A 6,282-nucleotide genomic window follows, 5' to 3' on the forward strand; every position below is an offset into this window, starting at 1 on the left:
AATAATAGTGAAAGAAATCACATGGTAAATTTCACACTGTGTACTTAAGGATAGGCTTGCTGACATTCTTATGTTAGCAAAATAATTATACAGAACCTTAATATTCCCCAATCTTAGGGGAAAACATAAAATATAAATTTGACTTTGATGCACTTTCACTTTCTCCACCAGCATCCCACTCCTGTCATGTCTGTACAGAAAGGGACTTGCTCTGTGTCAGGGATGGACAATGAACACACAATTCCTCCTCACACCCACTTTGCTCTTTACCCAGAAAGGATTTCATTTTTTTTTCATTGCTATAAAGATATATATAAAACAACCTTTGCCAATTCAACATTTTTCACCTGTACAATTTACTAATAGTAATCACATTAATCATATTGTGCAACCCCAACCTACAGAGATGGCTTCATTTTAATAGGTTGCTCTTAAAAATTCTGGTGCCTTCAATAACTAACAAGAGTACATGAAAACTGGCAGAGTTCCAGGTTCTTTGGCATGGCATGTCTCTGAAACTCCTGAACATGAGGCCAGGCTGCTTCAAAATCTGTTCATAAGATCAGCACTGCAGCCTACACATGGCCAACAGATTCTGCTACTAGATTAATAAGTGAAATCATGTAGTAACTGCAAAGTAGGTTAACATTTTGATTTTTGTGTCTTTTATTCCTAGTTTTGCTCACAGTACAACCACGCTTCTGTCAATTTGTTGTACTGTGGTGGCTTGAATGTTGCTATGATGCTGGGAGCTTTGCCACTGATATTTCAAATACAAGCAAGGTAACCGTGGTGACCAGCTTTCAGCTGAGCTTTCAGACTAAGACAGACTAGGAAGAAGAACCTGGCAGTCTACTACTGAAAAAATTGGCCAGTGAAAACCTTCTGAATAGCAGTGGAACATTGTGATATAGTGGCTGAAGATGAGCCTCTCAGGTTGGAAGGCACTCAAAATACGACTGAGGAAGAGCTGCCTCCTCAAAGTAGAATCACCCTTAATAACGTGGATGGAGTAAAGCTTTCGAGATTTTCATTTACTGATGTGGGAAGACTCAAAATGAGAACAGCTGCAAAAATGCATTAGTGTTCAGAATGTGGAAAGTACGAAGTATGAATCCAGAAAAAGTGGAAGTCAAAAATGAAATGGAATGCATAAAGATCAGTATCTTAGACATTAGTGAGCTGAAATGGACTGGTATTGTGGAATGACATCAAGGACGTCATACGTGAAGAAAACAAAAGTTCATTATAAAGTCAAGAAGGAGTGCTTGCACCGGCACCACATATAAAAATTGGAACCATACAGACAAGATTAGCACGGCCCCTGCACGAGGATGACATGCAAATTTGTGAAGGGTTCCATATTTTTTAACAACTAGGACTGGGTATTTAAATTAGTATATCTGTGAATTTAATAGTGTTAAGATTTACCTTCAATGAAAAATCTCAAAATTCCAATTTGGTTTTTGTGCATTATCTTTAAAAATGTAATCAGATATGATCTAGTGTGTTAGCTTTGCTAAGAGTCCTAGCTGTGTTTAGAAAATATACATTTACTCTGGTTACATTTAAACTGTTGCCATAATTTTGTTTGGGTGCAAAAAATGGCTGTTGCCCTCTGCTTAAATTCTGGAATGGGCTAGTGGATTTTTTACCCTTTTGTCCTACTTTTAAAGCCATTCTTAAAAAACTTCAAATACAGACCATTAAGCCTGCTGTACCCAAGCTTGACGGCACTGGGTTTTTGGGCTTTTACCCAAGCAAATTAGTGGCTACCCTTCTTAAAAAGAAATTATTTTGAAGCACAAAAGTCTTATAAATCTTCAGTTCTTTCCTTGGTTTAATTTTTTTTTTTTTTAATTGATACCAGCTTTCAGAGCAAGAGAATAAACATCATGCATTGTTGAACACTTTATTGGCTGGTATGTTTTCCTGTTTGCACTCTGTGCAGTTTACTGGGTCACGTCAAGGGTAAGACCAAAAAACCAAATCCAGTGCCGTCGAGTTGATTCCACCTCATAGCGACCCTCTAGGACAGAGTATAACTGCCCCATAGAGTTTTCAAGGAGTGTTAAGTGGGTTTGAACTGCTGACCCTTTGGTTAGCAGCCACAGCACTTAACCATTAAGCCACCAGGCTTTCCAAGTCAAGGATAGTCAGGCATAATCATCCAAAAATAACTTACTTCAGCAGAAAGGTAGCACAGTTGTTCAGTACAAGCTTCTAACTTCTGAAAGACCTGAATTCATATTTGAATAATCTGAGTTCTTACTCTCACGTAAACTCCCAAAGAACACACTATTATTCCACACGTATGTTTCAACCTAAATCATGTTGGTATGAGTCATCAATTTGTTTAGAAGACCCTGGTTGAGAAGAATTATATAACAAGGTCATATATACAAAAACCAACGTCTGTTTTGCACCAGCTAGTGCTTAACAGTTTCATTTGAGCCCTAAGCATGTGCCCTGCTGTTATTTTTTCTTTGTCAGTTGAATGCTGAGTTCAGAGATTCTTTTATTTTAAGAAGTACTAAGCAAAACAAGCAATAAAAAAAGGGGGTGGGGGGAAAGACAAGAAAGAAAGACTAAACTGGATGTCAGAAGAGATTCTGAAACTTTTTTTTGGACATAGGATAGCTAAAGCAAATGGAAGAAATGATGAAGTAAAACAGCTGAACAGATTTCAAAGTGCAGCTTGAGAAGAAGTAAGGTATTATGATGACATGTGCGAAGATCTGGAGTTAAAAAACCAAAAGGGAAGAACACACTCAGCATTTCTCAAGCCGAAAGAACTGAAGCAAAAATTCAAGCCTCAAGTTGCAATATTGAAGGAATCCATGGGCATTATGGAGCCCTGGAGGTGCAGTGGTTAAGAGTTCAACTACTAACCAAAAGGTTGGCAGTTCGAATCCACTAGCAGCTCCTTAGAAACAGTATGGGACAGTTATACTCTGTCCTAGAGGGTCACTGTGAGTCGGAATCCACTTGACGGCAATAAGTTTGTTTTTTGGGGGGGGAGGGGAGGAGGGGATGAGCAATATATTGAACAATGCAGGAACCATCAAAAGAAACAGAAAGAATACATAGAGTCACTGTACCAAAAAGAATTGGTTAACATTCAGCCATTTAAGGAGTTAGCATATGATCAAAAATCGATGGTGTTGAAGAAGTCCAAGCTGCACTGAAGGCACTGGTGAAAAACAAGGCTCCAGGAATTGACGGAATACCAATTGAGATGTTTCAACAACCGGATGCAGCGCTGGAGGTGCTCACTCTTCTATGCCAAGAAATTTGGAAGACAGCTACCTGGCCAATCAACTGGAAGAGATCCATATTTATTCCTATTTCCAAGAAAGGTAATCCAACAGAATGTGGAAATTATGGACAAATACCAGTAATATTGCATGCAAGTAAAAGTTTGCTGAAGATTATTCAAAAGCAGCTACAGCAGTATATCAGCAGGGAACAGCCAGAAATTCAAGCCAGATTCAGAAGAGGCCATGGAATGAGTTTATCATTTCTGGTGTCAGATGGATATTGGCTGAAAGCAGAGACTAAGAAGCAGTCGTTTGAACACAACATGGGGATACTGTATGGTTTAAAATCAAGAAAGGTGTACATCATGGTTGTGTCTTTTCACCATACTCATTCAATCTGTATGCTGAGAAAATAATCCGAAAAGCTGGACTATATGAAGAAGAGTATGGCATCAGGACTGGAGAAAGACTCATTAACAACCTGCAATATGCAGATAACATAACCTTGCTTGTTAAAAGTGCAGAGGACTTTAAGCACTGATGAAGATCAAAGACTGCAGCCTTCAGTATGGATTACACCTCAACATAAAGAAAACAAAAATCCTCACAACTGGACCAATAAGCAACACATGATAAACTGAGAAAAGGTTGAAGTTGTCAAGGATTTCATTTTACTTGGATCCACAATCAGCACCCATGGAAGCAGCAGTCAAGAAATCAAACAACATATTACATTGGGCAAATCTGCTGCAAAAGATCTCTTTAAAATGATGAAGAGCAAAAATGTCACTTTAAGGACTAAGGTGGCCCTGACCCAAGCCATGGTATTTTCAATCACCTCATATCCATGCAAAAGCTGTAATATGAATAATGAGGACAGAAGAAGAATTAATGCCTTTGAACTGTGGTGTTGGTGAAGAATATTGAATATGTCATGGACTGCCAGAAGAACAAAGAAATCTGTCTTGGAAGAAGTACAACCAGCGTGCTTCTTGGAACGGAGGATGGTGAGACCTCATCTCACGTACTTTGGACTTGTTATCAGGAGGGACAAGTTCCTGGAGAAAACAGCATGCTTGGTAAAGTAGAGGGTCAGCAAAAAAGAGGAAAACCCTCAACAAGATGGATAGACGCAGTGGCTGCCACAATGGGCTCAGACATAGCAACGATTGTGAGGATGGTTTCAGGACTGGGCAGAGTTTTGTTCTCTTGTAGGTAGGGACAATTTGACCACACCTGACAACAACAACATGCTCAGAGTCCACAACACTGCTTCTGAAATTTAGGAAAATAAAAATACAATTAATAGGAACAATAAGGTATAAAACTTTCCCCCACCTTTAAATTCAGTGACTAATTTTTACTATCACGCTTATATCCCAGTTGGTTAATTGTAATAAGTTTTTTTCCCCCCATATTCTCACTACTGGTTTCATTATATCTTTTATCCACTTAAAATTGCGTATAACCTACAGTGGACTATCTTCAGAAATAAGCCAATTAAGCAAAGGCACAGACCATTAAGTAACTTGTTTGTTGAATAAACTTTTCCAGTTTATTTTAGATTATCCTATTTAAAAACCTAATTAGATGTATGCCCAACATATAAACTTCTCTTTCTGCTTGATCTCAACTGGAATCCATACTCTGTTATTATGCCTCTTCAACATCATCTTTGATTACTGGTGGTAACATTTTTCTCTTTTTAAACTGAGCTCCTCCTGATAAGTCCCCTTTATATGTTGCCTTCTTATTAGGAATGTAAAGAATATACAGTCTTTGTTTCTGTCTGTCTTTCTCTGTCTCCCTCTCTGTCTCCTTTTCTTTTTCTCTATCTCTTTTTCATTTTGATTGCATTGGATTAGATTCTTCAACTGTGGCGAGTGCTACTCAGCAATTCTTTATTTAACTCTAATTGATTCCCTATTGCATTTGCCACAGCAACTGTTTCTCAAACCATCTCAGGGCCCCTAACCCACATCTGACATCCCTACTCTCAGTAAATAACTTTGCCATTCATCTATATTACAAAGAAGATTGAAGCTTTCTGAAGCAAGCTCCCATTTTGGTATCCCCCTATCATTTCAAATTTTCTCTGAAAAGTATTTTTTTTTTAATTCCCTCATGATCTTAAGGTAAATATGGCACCCCTCCACTCCAAAACTAATTCTTCCTCCACGTGGGACAGGTACTGCTTCTTTTTTAACATTCACCTTGCACAAACAAGTGGATCTTCCCTTTACACTCCGTACCAACCAGTTGCGAATGACTCAACTCCAACTCTTGGCAACCTCATGTGTGTCAGAGTAGAACTGCGCTCCATAGGCTTTTCGGTGGCTGATATTTTGAAAGTAGAAGCATAACAGAAATGAGGCTGAAACATTCAAACCTTATTTCACTAAAGGTTAGGGAATAATAAAAGGGAAATTTTCCACGAAGGAATGTATAACTGGAGGATCTGACCTGCAACACAGCTGACTCATCTTCAGCTTATGGCCTGCTTCAGGGTCCCACCTTCTTAGACTACCTGGCCTATCTGCACAAAAGCCAACATCATTCGGGAGCACACATCTGGGTATACGAGCTCCTCAGGGACAGGCCCAGGCCGAGAGAATAAGGGCCAAAGAGAGGTGAATGTTTCCCCTCTTGCCTTCCCACAGACCAACTTCAGAGTATTCTTATCTTCTCTTCTTAGAACCGATACTAAGAATGTCCACTTTGCCATAACAATTCATGTTCTAGCCACGTGAATTTTTTTTCTCAAGTTCCATAAATAACTTCCTTATCTTTGTTTATAGTCCCTCTTACTTCCTGGAATGTATTTCCTCTTCTTCTCTTTCTGTCAAAGGCCTACCCATTCCTTAAGCCCCTTTAAAAATTTTATTTCCTCCACAACACTTTTCTCAGGATCTTTCTATTCTCTTACTGCACTTTGTTCTTTCTCTAATATAGGTGCCTCTTGGTTTACATTATATTAATTGATTGTGTATTTTGCTGCCTCTCACTAGATTCAACTCTTGGA

At 38.7% G+C, this 6,282-nt stretch overlaps 1 non-coding gene across 1 annotated transcript; it reads left to right on the forward strand.

Moving 5' to 3' along the window:
* The first annotated feature begins 1,263 nt into the window (after positions 1–1,263).
* Positions 1,264–1,369, forward strand: LOC126070784 (U6 spliceosomal RNA). Its single transcript, XR_007516304.1, has one exon. It is a non-coding gene; the product is annotated as a U6 spliceosomal RNA (small nuclear RNA).
* Positions 1,370–6,282: the final 4,913 nt, after the last annotated feature.

This window comes from Elephas maximus, chromosome 2 (assembly GCF_024166365.1).
Source record: "Elephas maximus indicus isolate mEleMax1 chromosome 2, mEleMax1 primary haplotype, whole genome shotgun sequence".
Lineage (NCBI taxonomy): Eukaryota > Metazoa > Chordata > Mammalia > Proboscidea > Elephantidae > Elephas > Elephas maximus.